Source organism: Ambystoma mexicanum, chromosome 2p (genome assembly GCF_040938575.1).
Source record: "Ambystoma mexicanum isolate Mex_15411 chromosome 2p, UKY_AmexF1_1, whole genome shotgun sequence".
NCBI lineage: Eukaryota > Metazoa > Chordata > Amphibia > Caudata > Ambystomatidae > Ambystoma > Ambystoma mexicanum.
This window is the reverse complement of record NC_090923.1, coordinates 809990714-810007557: the sequence shown is the minus strand read 5'-3', so window position 1 is coordinate 810007557 and position 16844 is coordinate 809990714. Positions and strand designations below refer to the sequence as shown.

The window sequence follows — 16844 nt, the reverse complement described above, 5'->3', positions numbered from 1 at the left end:
CAAGAGTTGGGTAAACACAGTATGCTCCGTGGTACCTGTTGATCGTGCCGGTCTCCTGATTTCCAAGCTCTGGTATTGTTTGCCCAACTCTTATTGGGTGGGTATGTGAGAGCAAAGGCACTCTCTTGGCACTACAGCAGGGTACCTCGTTAACCTTAAGATACCGTAGAAGGAGGAGGGTTCCGGAAGCAGTCTCCTCTTTCCTTTGCCCAGCTTTTGGGGCACTCTAACGGAAAGTGAGTGACCCTCTAATTCTGCAAAAGAACTCTAACATGGCCAGAGCCTATAATTTGAGAAGCTCAGTGGTGGACGACCTTTTGATCACTAAGCTGAACCACCTGAATACACTTAAGGACCCTGTGGCTGTCACAGAGAGTTATATCTTTTAGACCGTATCCAAAAGGGGCCCGGGGGAGCTAGAGTGCTTTTGTAAATGACCTCCAGCTTCCAACAACTTCTGGTCTAACTTTGACTAGTGGAAGCCTACTAACAAATGTTAATGTCTCCACTCCAGTAAATTCCACTGTGAAAGATCTTCTGTCTGATGAGCGAAATTATACCTTGACGGCCACTACCAGGAAGACCGTAATTGAAAACCTTTTCCCTGGTGTAATTAACTTGCCTACTATTTCTCTTCAGGTGTGTTCATCTAATGAAGTACCTCAGACATTGAACCCCTCAGTGGGCGAAATAGACCAAGAGAAAGCCCTAGTAACTGGAGTGGAGTCATCTTATGAACTGAACGAATTATCAGCCTTATGGGAAGAAATCCAAGATCCCAAAACATGATTGCCTAAAACTTTAAGCTCCCAAGAAGAGGCCTCTCCCAAACATCTCTCACCAGAGTTGGTAAATGATCAGGGGATGGGCTCAAACTCCATAGTAGCACTGCATTTTGTATTCAGCTCCCTCGTGAAAGTTTTTGAAACTCAAATCAGAGGTACAGCAACATTCTGGAATTTTTCTTGAAGTAAAAGAACTGGAAGTAAGCGAATCAACAATGACTGCGCTAAAAACGGCAGTCAATGAATATAAGTTTGAAAGAACCTCGCTACTGTCCTCACAATTGCAGATTCAATCTGAAAAAATGGACTTCCAGTCTGCTGTCTACCCTTCAAGGGAACTTGGAGACTCGAAACAAGGCTTTGGAAGAAGCAATTAAGTTAAAGGCTTGTTCTGGGTCTGCCATTGGCATCCCGGCTTTGCCTCCGACTACCCCATTGACCAATATGGATGATACACCATTATCTGTTTCAATGATGGAAGAATTCATCCGGCTAGCCCAGCTAGTGGAGGGTCCCGTATCCATTGATCAAGAGGACTTAAGTGTAATACAGGTAGAATCTACAAATTGGTCCAAAACCTTGAAGAAAAAGTCCAAGAAATCGAATGGAAAAACTAAAACGATGGAAAAGACAACATAATGCAGCAAGGGAGCTAATTCGAGTCTGCCAAAACACCTGATAACAGTAAACAAAAAACATCGGGTGAAAAAGTGACTGAATCTAAGAAGGGTAAGACAGCAAATCCTTTGCTCCCTTGTATTAAGGAATCTACTGGAGGTTTGAAAAAACAAAAGAAATAGACAGTCCTGGAAGTTTCTGGATTACGGGCTAGGGGTAAATCACCTTAAAAAGAAAAACTCAGTAGGAAGCCAAACGGATACCGTGGAGTCTCAGAGGAAAATTGCTCTGATGTTCCTCAAAATGAAAAAGCAAGAAAAGTTGAGTACCGTAAAAATGAAAATTGCACCAATTTTCCTTAAACCGTCACTGACTACTAAAGTGGTGCAGTCACTGCTCGGGACCCCGGTAGCTGTGCAATCCGTGGATTTAGAGGGGAATTTGGCCACCGCAGTCGACCCCTCCCAATGATCTGGCAACTTGGGGGTCGGCGGGGAATGCGATGGAAATGCCTCAAACCAGCTTGCTTGGAAATGTGACCCATTCCCAATCGGTGAATAAAGGGCTGTTGCGTTTTCATCAAGGGTTTACAATCTATCTCTCGAATGTATTGGTGTCAGAAAGACTCTCAACCGGTAAATCGATCAAGAGTATTGAAGGAAATGAGCCTTATACCAGACGTGAGATTCATATCAACTGCGGATATTAAACAATTGAGTTAGCCTTTGAGATAATGTTGGGGGCAGAAGCCGATTGGTCCTCAAGAGTTTTCGGTGTCTCAACGATGGAGCCAGAGAAGGAGTGGTCAAGGTGCCCTCAGGGGCCGGCAACTCGGTTGTCTAACTATCTTACTGCCATTGATAACCAGTTTGGGGCAGGTCAGAAGATCTGGGAATGTGTTCCTGAAACCATTTCCCAGATCTTTATTAAACTGGGATTGCCCCAACAGAAACTCTGTTTGATGTTTTTCATGGAATACGAGAGGCATGGGTTTTACTCTGGATGCTGTTAAAAAAATTATATATTTTTGTAACGCTCACCTGACTCCCACGGAGGCGCCGGCCTGGTTTGCGCTGCGGTGGCCTCTTCCAGGGTGGTGCGCAGGACTCGGAAGATGGACTGGACCAGGCCCCCCAACTCTTGCTTGCCTGGCTCGCTGAAGTACCCTTCTGTAGGCGAAAATAGGGGATTTATGGTGTGCGGGGTAAGTAATCGGTCTCCCTCTTTCCCCTCTCACTCTCCTTGACACCCCTCTGTGATTCAGCGCAACAGCTCACCTTAGGGTCTGGAAGGGCGAGCTCTCCATCCTGCCTCTGATGCAGGGGCGCGTAGATATCCAGTTGCTTCACTGGATTTTCGGATTGGTGAGAAGCAAACTTGCTTGGCTTCCAGGTAAGTTTTTTGATTAATGGTTCCCCTTGTGTCCATGCGTTAATGTTCTAACGCTAATGTCTTTTTCCCCATAGGGGCCGGGGTACGGAATGCCGGGGAACAGGCACCGACCCGAGATGAAAGGTGAAATCCTTGTGGAAATCAGGTAAGTCTTTAATGAGCGTTTTGATAATGTCTTTTCATTTGCCCATTAACGCTGATGTCTTTTTCCCCTTAGGGGCCGGGGTCTGGAACTGCCTGAATGCGGCGCGGACCCGAAATGAAAAGGGAATGACCCAACAGGTAAGTCTTAACATGGAGTCTTAGCTTCCCTTCTCCCTTCTTTCTCTCACCTTTGTTCTTGTCTTTTTCTCCCTAGGTGCTGGGGAGCGACTGTGGATCCGGATGGTCGCTGCTGATGGAGGCGCCCTGTAAAGGTGAGTAAATGCAGCGCTGCAGCAGTCAATGCGATGAGTTTTTAAAATAAATGTCTTCCTTTTCAGGATCGTTGGCGAAATGTCTCCAGGTTGCAGATTTAACAGGTAAGGTCTTTTCCTTCTTCTGTTCTCTTGTTCTATTCCTCTGCAGGTGATCAGGATGCTGGCAGGCGTGGAAGAAGTCAAGATGCAGGAGCAGACACGGTGAGTGTCCAGCTGCTAGATGCAGAACAACGCGAAGCACGTGTGGCTGATCGGGTGTGGTTTAAATAGCCTTGGAAGAAGTTCCTGGAATGTGTCCTTCCTCCAATCAGGTATGTATCCTTCCCCGACCACACCCGGTGGTAAAAGAGTCCCACAGGAAAAGTAGTTCTGGCCTCAAGATGGCCCGGCTGTTGCAGCATGGTCTGCATCAGGTAAGTTTACACCAAGCACCTTTAAACACAAAGTCATCTTTTATGAGCCTGGCACCTTTGGCGCCAGGACTGTTGTCCAATATGAGCCTGGCGCCAAAGGCGCCAAGACTGAGTCCACAGGGCCCCTACTTGGGGCTGCTGAGACTCCTCCCGAGGGCATGATGCCTGCTTCCGGGGGTGCTGGGCCGGTCCTGGTGCTCCGGGGGCAGGTATCATGACAATTTTCCAGAACTTTCATATAATTGCTCTGCAGGAGACCCTATGCTCTGATATTATGAATGTAGAGGGATTCTTGCCATATCACCAAATGGCACATAAAGGGTTCAGGGGGTGTCCTACTGGGGGTTTGATGGTCTTCTGTAATAATTAGATTTTCTATACATCTACTCTGCTTTCGAATGAAGAAAATGGTATTCTGGTTGTACAAATGGAAACGAGGGATGATGAGTCGATTTCCAATTGGATTTTGTTTAATCTTTATTTGAACCCGACTGCCACCAAGCTAGTTGATTTTTTTTTTTAAAATTCTATCAGATTTTCTGGTTGGCTTTACCTCCCAATGTCCTGAAGATTATATTATCATAATGGGGGATCTCAACTCTCAATGTGTTGACACGCAAACTTGCAACTCATTTGTTAAAAAAAAAAGGAGCTGTAATGGTTATGTGTGGTGCAACTTTGTCATCTTGGGACTTCCTCATTTTAAATGGTAATAATAGGGGCGATATTCCCAGTAGACATACCTGGCAACGGGACTCCAAATATTCTACCATTGATTAGATGTTCTTCTGTGAACCTCTGTTTGATAGCTGCTCGGAATCCCGGGTTACACAGGGAAATATAGATGACCATAGTATCCTAGAAGCAACTATTTACCTGTCCCAAAAAAAACGGGTGCAAACCTTTCCCGAAATCTTGTCTGTAAATAATGCAGGAAATCGGGTTGTTAAGTTTGAGAGAGGCAGTCCTGTTTTGACAGATCGTTTGAAGACAATCCTTACAGATTCTCCTCTCACACAATTGGTGTTGGGTTGCCAACCCTTGAGATTCTGTGATTTTCTTCGGACACTTAATCCCCCGGGCTTAGGTCAAAGTAATTGTGTGAGGTCCACAAATATGATTTTGAAATCTATCAAAAGAAAAAAAACAATTGGGCATCACAGATATTGCTTAAAAAAAATATAGGCGATTCGCAGACACTGAAGTCTGAATTAAAAACATTAAATAACTCCCAAAGAAATTGGTTATGTTCCCATAAATTTATGAGGGAGCAAAGAAAAGGGGAGGAAATGCTGTAGTATTCTACAATCGATTTGATTGTAGCCTGTAGGCTGTTGGTGCCAAAATTTCCAGAAGCTTCTGTTCGATTGTGGGATCGGTGCGGGTGTCACTGGTGATCAACAAGAAACGATTATACAAGAGTCCTCTTGGATTGATCACTTTGTCTGCCTTTATGGCTCACCCATCTGTCAGGCGGTGAAGCTAGCATGTTCTACAGAGTGGTCCCTGAATTACACCTTGGAGGACATCGACATTTTGATAAGAAAAGGGAGATGGATCGATCCAGTCAAATTATCGGCCTATTTCCATCTTAGATGCCGACGGGAAGATCTTCTCTGGCCTTATTCTATCTGAACTGGAGAAGTGGGCAGAGACTAAAGGTATAATTCCGAACCAGCAGACTGGTTTTAGGAGGGGGCTTTCTACTTCCTTACTAATTTTGGGTTGTCTGACTTCGGACTCACTCAAAGGGTGGGTCCCCCTTATTTGGAGCGTGGGTTGATCTCTCGCAAGCTTTTGACTCTATCAATCGGAACAAATTGTGGGAGAAACTAAAGTTGTGGGGGATTCAGGACCCCTTGCTCTCTATTCTTGTGGAATTACATGAATTCTCTTCATTAAGAGTCAGGTTATCCAAATTGGGTGCCCTTTCCCAATCCATCCGGATAGAAAGGGTGGTGCGTCAATGATGCATCCTCGCACCCATCCTTTTTATTCTTTATCAGATTTAGTGGACTGGCTGGGGAACTCTGGGTTGGCGGCTCCTAAACTTGGTAATCGAATTGGCTGGCGTATGCAGACGATATTGTTGTCTTTGATCAGACACAAGTTGGGCTGCAGCGTCTACTCAATGTGCTGATGGCGTATACAAAACATAATGAGCTAAAAGTCAACCCGGGAAAATCTGAGGTTATTGCCTTTAAACATCCATTTAAGAAGGTTAAACCCTTTGTTTGGCATTTAGACAACTCGAAAATGTCTTTGTCTAAGGAGGTGATTTATTTAGGCTCCAAAATGACTGCCTTTCCGACCAGGGGTGACCTGCTTCTAGCAATAGATCTAAAGGTACTCAGTTTAACAGCTGAGATGAAAAAAATCTGTATGTAGCATTGTAAATTCTCTATCCTCCCACTTGTAAAATTTTATGTTGGGAAAGTAGTACCGGTCCTTATTTTTGGGATGGACTGTAATTTGGCGGCTTATCAGGTTGAGTGGGACAAGGTTGAAAGCACAATTTGGAAGAGGTCCTTGGGCCTTCCAGACTATGGGCCTCATCACGAGTCTGGCGGTAACCTTTAAATGCGGCAGTAGCGCCATTACCGCCGCATTTAAGGGTCCGCCAGATCATGGCTTTGGCGGATTTCCCCCCAGCTCTGAGCTGGGGGGAAATCCGCAGCAAAATTGCTGATTTTCGGCGCGATTACCGCCGGCAGGAAATCCGCCGACGGTAATAGCGCGATTATTTTCCCCATTGGGCCCAATGGGGAATGAGGAATTCCCGAATGGGCCCATTGGGGAATGGGCAATAACCCTTCCACCAAACCCATGATCCGGCGCTAATAGCGCCGGGGTGTTTGGCGGTAGGGCTATTAGCGCCGGCGTTACCGCCCAACTCGTGATGAGGCCCCATGTTCCGATCTCTTGTCTAAGATTTGAACTTGGTCTTATTTCCTTGAGGAATTGGCTGGAATGGGAATGGGTCTCACTCATGCTATAGATTAGTTTTAGCTCCGCCAAGAGTATCGCGTTATGAGACCTTGGATGACGCTATGAGGTACTCTTCCAATCTTTTGTAAAATACCTAGAGATCTAAAAGTATTGAGATTCTTTCCTTGTCAGATTCAGACTCCGATACTCTCATCCAGAATCCCTCCAGAGTAAAGGAAGGTCTAATTCGGATGGATTGGATGAGAACTACAGCCAGAATGAGCAGTGCTAAGCTCTCATCAGCCCCTTTGGTAATTGATAAACCAAGGTCCTTACTGCCGCAATACCTATTGAAATCTCCTGACGCGCATAGAAGGATGGATTTCTTAAGACGCAGACTTAACTTACCACCAACTCTGGAAATCCTCCATGTGCGTTTTGCTGATTGTTATCCAAATAACTTATGTGACAGGTTGAAATGCCTAGTAGGTCAAGGTGGTCGAAGAGGGGTTTTGTGTAAATGTTGTACAGGGTGGGGAGAGGCAGGAGCCTTGAGGGACTCCGCAAGTGACAGGAGTAGGTTCAGCGGAGAAGTCGTTGATGAAGACACGAGGGGCTCGGTCAGCTAGGAGGAGGCTGATGGAGAGAAGTTCCAATATGCACACTCTTATCGTATTACTCTTAGTCTAAACCTCTTATGGGGGACCGTGGCCTGGGCCTGCATCCCCAACACCCCCCCCCCCTTTTAGTTAATCCAACCTTAACTAGCTCTGCTGCCATTCTCTGTGCTTCCTCATACCTCCAACTCCAAAGTTCCTTCCTTTGGTACCCAAACCCTACGTACATCTCTCAAACTTTTGCCAGCCTGGGCATATTGTTCAGGAGTGAACGTTCGATAAATGCATCCTCCATCCTCAGATAGGTCTACCCAAAGTTCAGTGTAGTTTCCGGGGTCTTGTAGGGGTGTGGTCAGAGTTCCCGGGGGATCAATGGCCTGTCAATCCACACAGGCCCTCTTTTGGTGGGGTCATCTGTTTGGGCCTGCCCATATTTTGTACCACGAGGAGGGCTATTTACCCAAATTGTAACCATCATCATTGTGCTATTCAGGAGTGTATTTACGCAACATCGAAGAACCATTTGGCACATGCAGAGCATCACCAACAGGAGCTCTACAATGGGGATCAGTATCTTCACCAGTGCTCCCATCCGGGATGGCGCCCATGAGAACATATTACCGAACCAATCGTCTGTGTCAATTCCACCTTGCATTTGCATGTTCGCCTTGAGTTTGTGGAGGGCCGCTATAATGTGCATCAGGGACCCATTTTCTACATCATGTGGGGGTGTGTAGGTACAGCAAGATAGTCTGATTTTCTTACCAACCAAATTGCCATCATTTCACTCTTGATCACATTTAGACCTTCCTCGGTATCATCGGCCAACTGTATGACTTCCAACCTCACCATTTGCAGCCATTTTGCATTTGTGGCTGCCTGCACTCCAGGTAGCAATATTGATGCGATGAACACTTTGACTTTGTTGTACAGCTGATATTTGTCCAGGATTTCTTTTAGTAACTTGGAAGAGTCCTCAGACAAGTAGTTCGAACACCTCTTCTGTCGTCTGAGTGAAAGTATATTTCATATTGGTTGTGGGGCCCTGGGCGTGGGGTATCCGGGTTGCTTTGCACCAGTGTTTGGTGCTGTCCCAAGATGCGCCTCAGGAACCGCAAGGATCGCTGCATGCAGCGTGGCCAACAAACATGTGCCTCTCCATGATGGTGGAAGTCCAAATAGGCCTCTGACCGCTGTTATGTTTAGCAGCGTGTAGGAATAAAAACATTGTTTTTTGGGACCCGAGTACAGGTATCCGTTAAAAATATAGTGTGGTATGCTAGCAGAGTACATCTTTAATTAAATGAGTATATACTAGCAGTGAATAATGTGATGGGGAAGGAAAAATAAATCCTACCTATGTTCTCTCAAAGTTTTCATTAGAAAGCCTGCATTTTGTATTACGTACTATTTCGCACATGTCACTTTAATCACTTTTTTGTTAATGGTATTAACATATTTTGTATGCGTTTTATAAAAATGTGTTCAATAAAATATTTTATATTAAAAAAAAACGTATGTGACAGGTGTAGTGCCATAACTTAGTCAACTCGCCATCTTTTGACTGAGTGGGACTTGGCCTACCAGAGTTTGCAGATTTAAACGCTTTGTTCATGGTCATAATGCTCTCTGTAGGGACATGTTTTGGGACAGATTAATATCTGGTAATGAAGCTTTTCTTACATATGAAGTTATACTTGTTTTAAAGGACCTCAATCTGTTGAGAAATGGGCCCTGAAACACCTGCCAATAACTTGAGGCCCCTTCTCTGTATAGTTTTAGTTATTTATTATCTGTGCTCTTTGTTATGCTTTAAGCTTTTTCTTATCCTTTCCTCTTGATGAAGATTCTGTATTCATGCTTATTTCTTGTTTTTTTGTTGACGTTTTTTGTCGATGTTTTTTTTCTTCTTTCTGATGTATTTGATTCTGATTATATTTGTACTGTGTAAAAAGTCATATTTTGGCTAATGCACGATAAAAAAAAAGAAGCTTCAGATAATTGGCGCAGTCCTTGATTCATCCTCTGGAAAATCCTCTCCTCCCGAGTAGAGGGCTCAACATCTCTTGCAGATGGTCCACACATTTCAGAGTGCCCAACATCTTCCAGCCTTCAACTTCCTAAGATTGCTCGGCCTCATGGCATCCTGCATTTTTCTGGTGCCAGAAGTCAGTCTGAGAACAAGATCCTTTCAGTCGGCTCTCAGATCCCAGTGGTCTCATTTCTCTGGCAGAATGATAGACCTGCTTCGGGTCCCAAACAAGGTCTCACAGGATCTTCTGTGGTGGGCCTGCAAGAGAATATAATGAGGAGAACCCTTTGGCAACCATGGCAGGAGATGACAATAGTGATAGACGCACACCTCCCTTACAGGATGGGGAGTCAACATGAAAGACCTTCCAATCAGTGGTCACTGGTCTCTGTCGAAGTCCAGACTTCACATCAACTTTCTAGTGCTGATGGTCTTTCTGTCCTCGGTACGGGGGAAAATGTCCTGATAATGACGGACAATGTACTACCTCAACAAGAGAGGGGGTGTAGCATCAATACCTTTGTGCAGAGAAGCAATGTAGCTCTGGTGTTGGGCACTAAGAGAAGGCATCTCTCTTTTGGCAGTTCATCTAGCTAGAGAAGAAAGCACAGCGGCAGACGCTCTGAGCAGGCAGAGCACGATCTCCCACAAGGAGATCCTTCTGGAGATCTTTGCCCTTTGGGGGAACCCCTCAAGTGGATCTGTTAGCAACCAGTGTCAACAGGAAGTGCGCCTTGTTCTGCTTCAGGTAATTTCCTCTAAGAGGAGCTCTAGGAGACGCGTTTGTGGTGGACTGGGAATTTCCACTTCTGCATGCGTTTCTGCCAGTCCCTGTCATTCCTCATTTTATCAGGAGGTTGACGGGGTTCGGAAATCCATGATCCACATTGCTCTGCGTTGGGCCAGGAGAACATAGTACCCTGACCTTCTAGAAATGGCCATCTGCCCTACCATACGTCTTCCCGCAAAGAGAGGACTTGCTCTCGCAAGAGGGAGTCTCCTTCTTTATCCCGAAATCAGTACTCTGAATCTTCACGCCTGGTTTCTGAAAGGATAAGTTGCAAAGATTGGGACTTTTCAGAAGACGTGATGGAGGTGTTGCTTTCGGTCAGAAGGCCAGCAACAAAATCTCTGTAGCGCTGCCCTTGGAACAAATTTTGCTGTTGCTGAGTTTTTATCCTTTCACTTGTAATCCCTCTATTAATTTATCTTTTTGGCTCCATCCAGCCCATCTAGGGCTACAAGTCACCACAGTAAAAGGATACCTAGCAGTGCTTTCTATTTTTAAGCGTTTGCCGCAATTGTAATCCAATTCTTGAAGGGATTGACAACCTTTTTCCCCAGTTCCTTTTTTATTATACCGATTTGGGATTTAAATCTAGTATTAAGATATCTAATAGGTACGCATTTCGAGCCTCTGCATTCTTGCCCTCTCAGAATGCTGACTCTTAAAACCTGTCTATTGACGGCCTTAACATCAGCCCAGAGGGTGAGTGAGCTGCAGGCTCTTTCCGCTAAGCCACCTTTTACAACCTTCTTTAAAGACTAGGTGGTTTTGATAGTGTGTCCGTCATTTTTACCAAAGGTGGTATCTGAATTCCACCTAACACAAAAAATAGTGTTGCTTACCTTCTATCCACTGCCTTACCCCTCTAAATAGGAGGAGAAATTGCACCGTTTTTATCCAAGAAGGGCATTACGTTTTTACATTTCAAGAATGGCAAAAGTGAGCCAGGATGACTAACTTTTTATAGGCTACTCGGGCCATAAATTGGGGTTAGCTGTCACAAAACACACTATTTCACGTTGCATAACCTTGTGCATTTCAGAATGCTATTCTCTAGCTTGCAAGGACCTGCCTGATGGATTAAGTGCCCATTCCACCCGAGGAGTGGCTACTTCTTCAGCGCTTGAACGAGGGGTTTCCGTGCAGGATATCTATAAAGCAGCCACTTGGTCATCTTCACACACCTTCAGTGAATATTATTGTCTAGACTCTGTGTCGGGGTCACAAGGCCGAATTTGGCAAAGCTGTACTCCACAATATCACTAAAAAAAATTCTCACCACCCACCTCCTTATACTGACTGCTTTGGGAGTGTATCAAAGAGGAGCAATACGTGGGAGGACCCAATCTATTTGAAGAACAAATTACTTACCCAATGTAATGTTCTTTTGATTGGATGTTCCTCCCACGTATTCCTCATTGCCCTCCCATCCTTCCCATCTTATCTGCCAAGAATGTCCATGCTCTTACACCTTCCTCTTTCAATGCCGGATTCACCAGTAACATTGGCAGAGCATCAAGAGGAAAATCTAGACCTGAGGCACCGGTCGCTGCGTGTGCTTCTTATACCAGTGTCAACGTTGCAGGCGAGGACAGGACTGAAACCGTTGAGGAACATGACTCGCCGCTGCACGGCACCCGATACTAGAAAGATATGTTTCCGAAGCCGACTGCAGTATCAAAGTTGAGAAATACGTGGGAGGAACATCCAGTTGAAAGAACTTTACCAGAGGTAAGTAATTTGTTCTTCTCAAGACATTGGGCCACTTTACGAGGTTGCCGCCAACACCGTTTTCACCGCCTGACATCCCGGTGCTACCAGGATATCATAGGGGGCAGCTGAATGGTTATTTCCCATTCCCATGGAGTACCGTAGGATTCTATGGGGATGGGAAACATGAAGCATTCACATGTAATTTGTGATGTCCTGGGTGGTCGTCTTAGCAGTGCACGGTGGTGGCACAAGTTATGGTTGCTTAGCTTACCATAACTGGCGAATTTCTGGGGGTTTTCGTTTGTACTTGTAACCATAACGTCCGCTTAACTACTTTTTTTTTTTTTTTTTTTTTTTCTTCTCTTTTCACTGATTTTCATAGGTTGTTTTAGTGCAACTAACCATAACCTCCCTTTTTAAAAAAAAGTTCATTTCTGTGAAATATATTTATATTTGTGTTTGTGTGTGTACATATATTTATTTATTTGCATTTGTAAAGCGCCTTAACCCATGGGCATCAGAGCGCTGTTGCGAACCAGTTACTTGGTGCATATACTTAAAGAAGTAAACACTTTACAGTAAGAAATAAACGAGGCGGACTGGTGTAGGTTCTTGTATCTTCCAGGGTCAATAGTCTGCCGTTGCAGGGTTTAGACCATGCCAAATTAGACTTTTCTGCTCTTAGTGAGTTAGGGAGGGCATTCCACTGAGATGCCACCATTGATGGGATGCTCACGCCCCTCCTCTGGCTCGTTTGAATTTCGGTGATGCAATCCGGTGGTCGTGGGACGTTCTGATCGGTCTGGAGGAGTTGGCTTTAACAATTCTGAGAAGTATTCAGGTGCTATGTTTAAAAGGCATTTGTGGGTGATTGTGAGGATTAATCCTTTCGTGGATAGGCAGCCAATGCGCTTTTATTCTTGCTGCTGAGATATGGTCTTTGGAGATGTTGAGTTCTGAGCGTAACGTGTTATTTTGGATTACCTGCATTTTTGCTGATGTTCTTCTTGGAGGTGCCTGCAAAAAGGGCATTGCAATAGTCAAGTCTTGTTCCAGTTATTGATCTTGCAATGGAAACGGCTAGATGGCCTAGCTGCATTGAGAAGTTTAGCCGTATATGCTGCTGACAAGGCAATTGCATTGACTTGTTTTGAGAGGGAGAGGGTGGCATCAAGGTGCACTCCCAGAGTTTTCACTGACACCGATACCAGGATTTTAATGCTGTCAATCGGGAAGGATGAGAAAGAGTGGGGGAGGGTGGGTTCAAAATTGCAGGAGAAACTACTACCAGGATTTCCGTCTTCTTATCGTTTAGGCACAGGTTCATGGCCATCTAGGTCTGGATGGTGAGGTAGATTTTATTAATCATCTTGGTGTCTTCTTCATGTGACCTCGGCAGGGGAGGGTAGAATTTGTGCATCGTGGCAAAGTTGGTGCAGACTATGCTTGGGTTGTCCAGTAGAACAAAGTGCGGCTTGGTGAAAATGTTGTAGAGGTTGGGGGAGACACATAATCCTTGCGGAATACCACAAGGGATGTGTTCAGGTTGGCCGTTGGCCAGGTCCGAAAAGACTCTCATGGATCTTCCTTCTAGGAATGATGCGACCCAAGTCATGGCTTCTTGGGAGAAATTGGCTGCTGTTATTGGTGACAGTTTTGTGGTCTACCAGGTCAAAGGCAGCTGATAAGTCAAGGAGAAGGGCTGTCTTTCCTTCATATCTGAAGTTGTCTAGTTGATTTTTCAAGTCTAATAGTGCCGATTCTGTTCTGTGTCAAGGTCGGAATCCAGATTGGCGCTTTCCAAGGATATGTAATATTCGGATATAGTTCTGGCGAACTTGGTGCAGGGCCATAGGCCCGTTACTAGGCCAATCAGCTGGTTTGAATATTCTTAACTGCGGCAGCCGTCTTATGATTGTGAGTGCCTATTAATTGCAGCATGTTGCTTGCAACTCGGCTGAGCTGTAGGGCTCGTGAGGGTCTCAAGGTAGACCCAGGATGCAGCGGAGTGGCAGCAAGATCATGTAGCCTTTTGCCCTGGCCTTCTGCTGAGGCCGGCTCTGCCATTCGGCAAAGAAGGTCCGCTCCTAGGCCAATCAGCTGGCTTCTTCTGGGCTGTGTAAGACCTTGGCTGAATATCCTTGTCGGCGCGGCCATCCTATCCTGATCGTGGGTGTCCATTGATTGCAGCATGTTGCCTGCAACTTGGTGGTGCTGTAGGGGACGTAGGGGGTCTTGAGGTGGACCCAGGACGCAGCATAGCGGCAGAGAGCCTTTTGCCTCAGCAAATATATATTAGCACACCTGCCCCCTCCTTAGCATAATCGTAAACCAAACTATGCCGTTTTTGAGTTTGTACAGTGGATACATTCTCTTCATTTAGACATACTAGGGGCTCATCATTAATTCCCTGGTATCACGCCACCTGATATCCCGGTGTTACTGGGCAATTGCGGGCGGCTGAGACGCTGGTAAGGGCCCATTCCCATGGAGTTTCGAAGGACTCCATGGGATGGGGATGCTGCCATCGCAGGCACCAGTACTACTGATGCTGGTGATTGCAGCAATTGTCTGCCGGTAGGGGCCTGAGCAACCGGCAGGTCAGGCCTGCCGGTAGATCACAGCCCCTACTGGCAGACTTGGAGTTTGCCTGTCCGGAAAGGTTCCAGTACACATTGTTACCGGCACCTTATTTCCAGACTGGCAAACTCGCAATGAGTCCCATTAGATAAAATCAACTCTCCTTAACCATCTTGTTTTCGAAATGTCTTCTAAAATGTCCCCGAAGTATAGCATCAGTCTTTCATTAATGGATAATTTAATCACACGTACCCGCTTGTATAACCCTCACAAATGAAAGTGGAAAGAAATTCTTCAAGGCTGTGCATCTTTGGAATGGGGAAAGTCCTTTTTCTGCTGAAATGAGTGCCTTATAACCCAAGTAGGTGGATTAACAAATGTTTGGTTGTATCCATTTCTTCTGTACACGCAAATAATTGATTAATTCTAAGGAGTTAGGGTAACATTTGTTCATTTAGAAATTCACATTGTAGTGCCTGTTGAATATTTACGTCACACTGTGCAACGATAAAACACGGCCGATAATGATTTTTTTTCCGCTGGTACGATACGCAAGTTTCTGATCTTGAACATTTCATGTAATTTAAATGAAGTATAATCAGTTGCATTCAGGATTTCTTAATCTTTTCATTTTTAAGAGTCACCCCATGGGTATTTGCTATCTAAACATTAAGAGTAGTCCAAACAAGTATATTTTATACCTATGGATTGTTATGATTATGAAAGATTTTCTTTTTGCCTCTTTCCCTCTGAAGACCTCTATAGAACCCTACATAACTTGTTGCTATTGTTTTGAACCTGATCTGACCTTTGGACGCAAGTAAAGCTTTTTTTGCTTTACTTGCGTTGCTTAGCTTGTGTGTTTTGTGGGCATTGATCAGTCCCCATGGCTATTAGCTGGATTCTGTCCCCCATTACGATATTCTTTTAGTTTTACCCTGTACACATCACCTTACAGTGAAGTGAGGTTAGGGATACTTTTCATCCCGTTCTTTGTTTTTAGTAACTTTATGGTAACTTGCATGTCCTGGATGGGCTGGTGGCAGCAGATATTTTTCTGCTGTTTTTTAAAAAATATTCTTGTGTGCACTTTTGCATTTGACCATATGCCTTTTAGTGCACCGTATACTCTAAAATAGCCTTGCCACAGCATTTTGCCTTGTTCTTTGGCCATCTTGTATTTTGGCCTTCTTCCTGCCCTCTCACGGTGGGATTTGCCATATATGGTAATCCCTCTCCTGGGCAAAGCGGTGTCCTTCCCAGGTAAAGTAGCGGTATGGGTTTATGGCTGGATTTGGAGGCTGTGACTGTCTGCTCCCAATCTGCATTCTGGCCAAAGTGTGTTTGTTGCTAGGCAGATGTGGTGGCTAGAGTCTGTCCATGATTGGCCAACCCTTCCAGTTGTAATGGTGCAGATCCTTATCATTGGCAGGCTCGGGGTCGCCTCCAGATTGAATTTAGTACAAAAGGGAGACTCCTGCAGCCATGCAACAGATCGTCGTTGGAGCAAGACCCCTTTGAAGCGGAGCATCCTGCTGTAAACTCAGAACTCGCTGTTGCAGCCAACCAGCATAGTCCTCTTCAAGCTCCCCCAAGGAACCCCTGGTCCTTTGGTGACTTGCAGAGGGCATTCATCAGTGCTCCTACCCCATGGATGGTAGGAACAACCATTCTCCATCTATGTTCAAGGATCCTGCACTTGGAAACCTTCGGTAGTATCCCAGGACCAACCTGGTGCAGAGGTCACTGACAAGCTCCGGCCTGGGCTTCGTTGCTGCATCGGTCGCCATGCAGATTTCAGGCTTGGGGCTCCGTAGACCCTTAACTTCTGAATCAAGATGCCTCCTCCTACAGTTGCAGCTCTCCAGCACAAAGAAGGACTTTGCTGGACCTACTTTGTTTCTGCCACTAGGGTCGTCTACCGTCGTTTGATCTTGGTGGTTATTGCTGTCTCCCATTTGCATCATGTCCTGGGGGTCCGCCAAGGTCTTTGATAGCTTGGTGGTTCTTTCTTCATCGGTTCAGCATCGTCCAATGCCAGGAACCGTCTCTCCAGAGCATGTAACTGCTTACTAGCTGGAGCTAAATTCCAAAGCTGAAAGTGACCTCTGCACCAGTGACACATTGGCCTCCCCCGGCAAAACCAAAGACAAAGTAAGGGTGGGACCAGCAATTACAGAAGCCCAGAAGTGGTTGGTCCCAGAGAGGACCGGAGTACATAGGGTGAGTTAACATACCTGTTTCTACCCCCTATCTCCCTAGGGTTTAAAGGGTGCAAAGTCTTAAATCTACCTCGCCTGACCGATCGAGTTCTGGTCAAGGATTAGGTGATGTAGATATGTGTGGCCCATATGATACTACTCCAAAAAGTACAGAATAGGGATTGTTACAGTGCCAAACGACCAAGTAGACAATGTTAACATTGCTGCTGCATGCACTACACGAGCAGCTCAGTGTCCACACCATAGCAGCTATCAAATGCAAATCTGATGCCGTCCCCAGATACATATGTGAAAGGAGGCCAACGCATAAGTTAAGTTTTGCAATACTAAGAAAACAA

The 16844-nt window shown here is 45.4% G+C and overlaps 1 protein-coding gene across 1 annotated transcript in view; it reads left to right on the top strand.

The window, feature by feature from the left end:
* Window positions 1–16844, top strand: part of PLD3 (phospholipase D family member 3) — a 533798-nt gene that overhangs the window by 143445 nt on the left and 373509 nt on the right. The gene's annotated exons all lie outside the window — the stretch shown is intronic.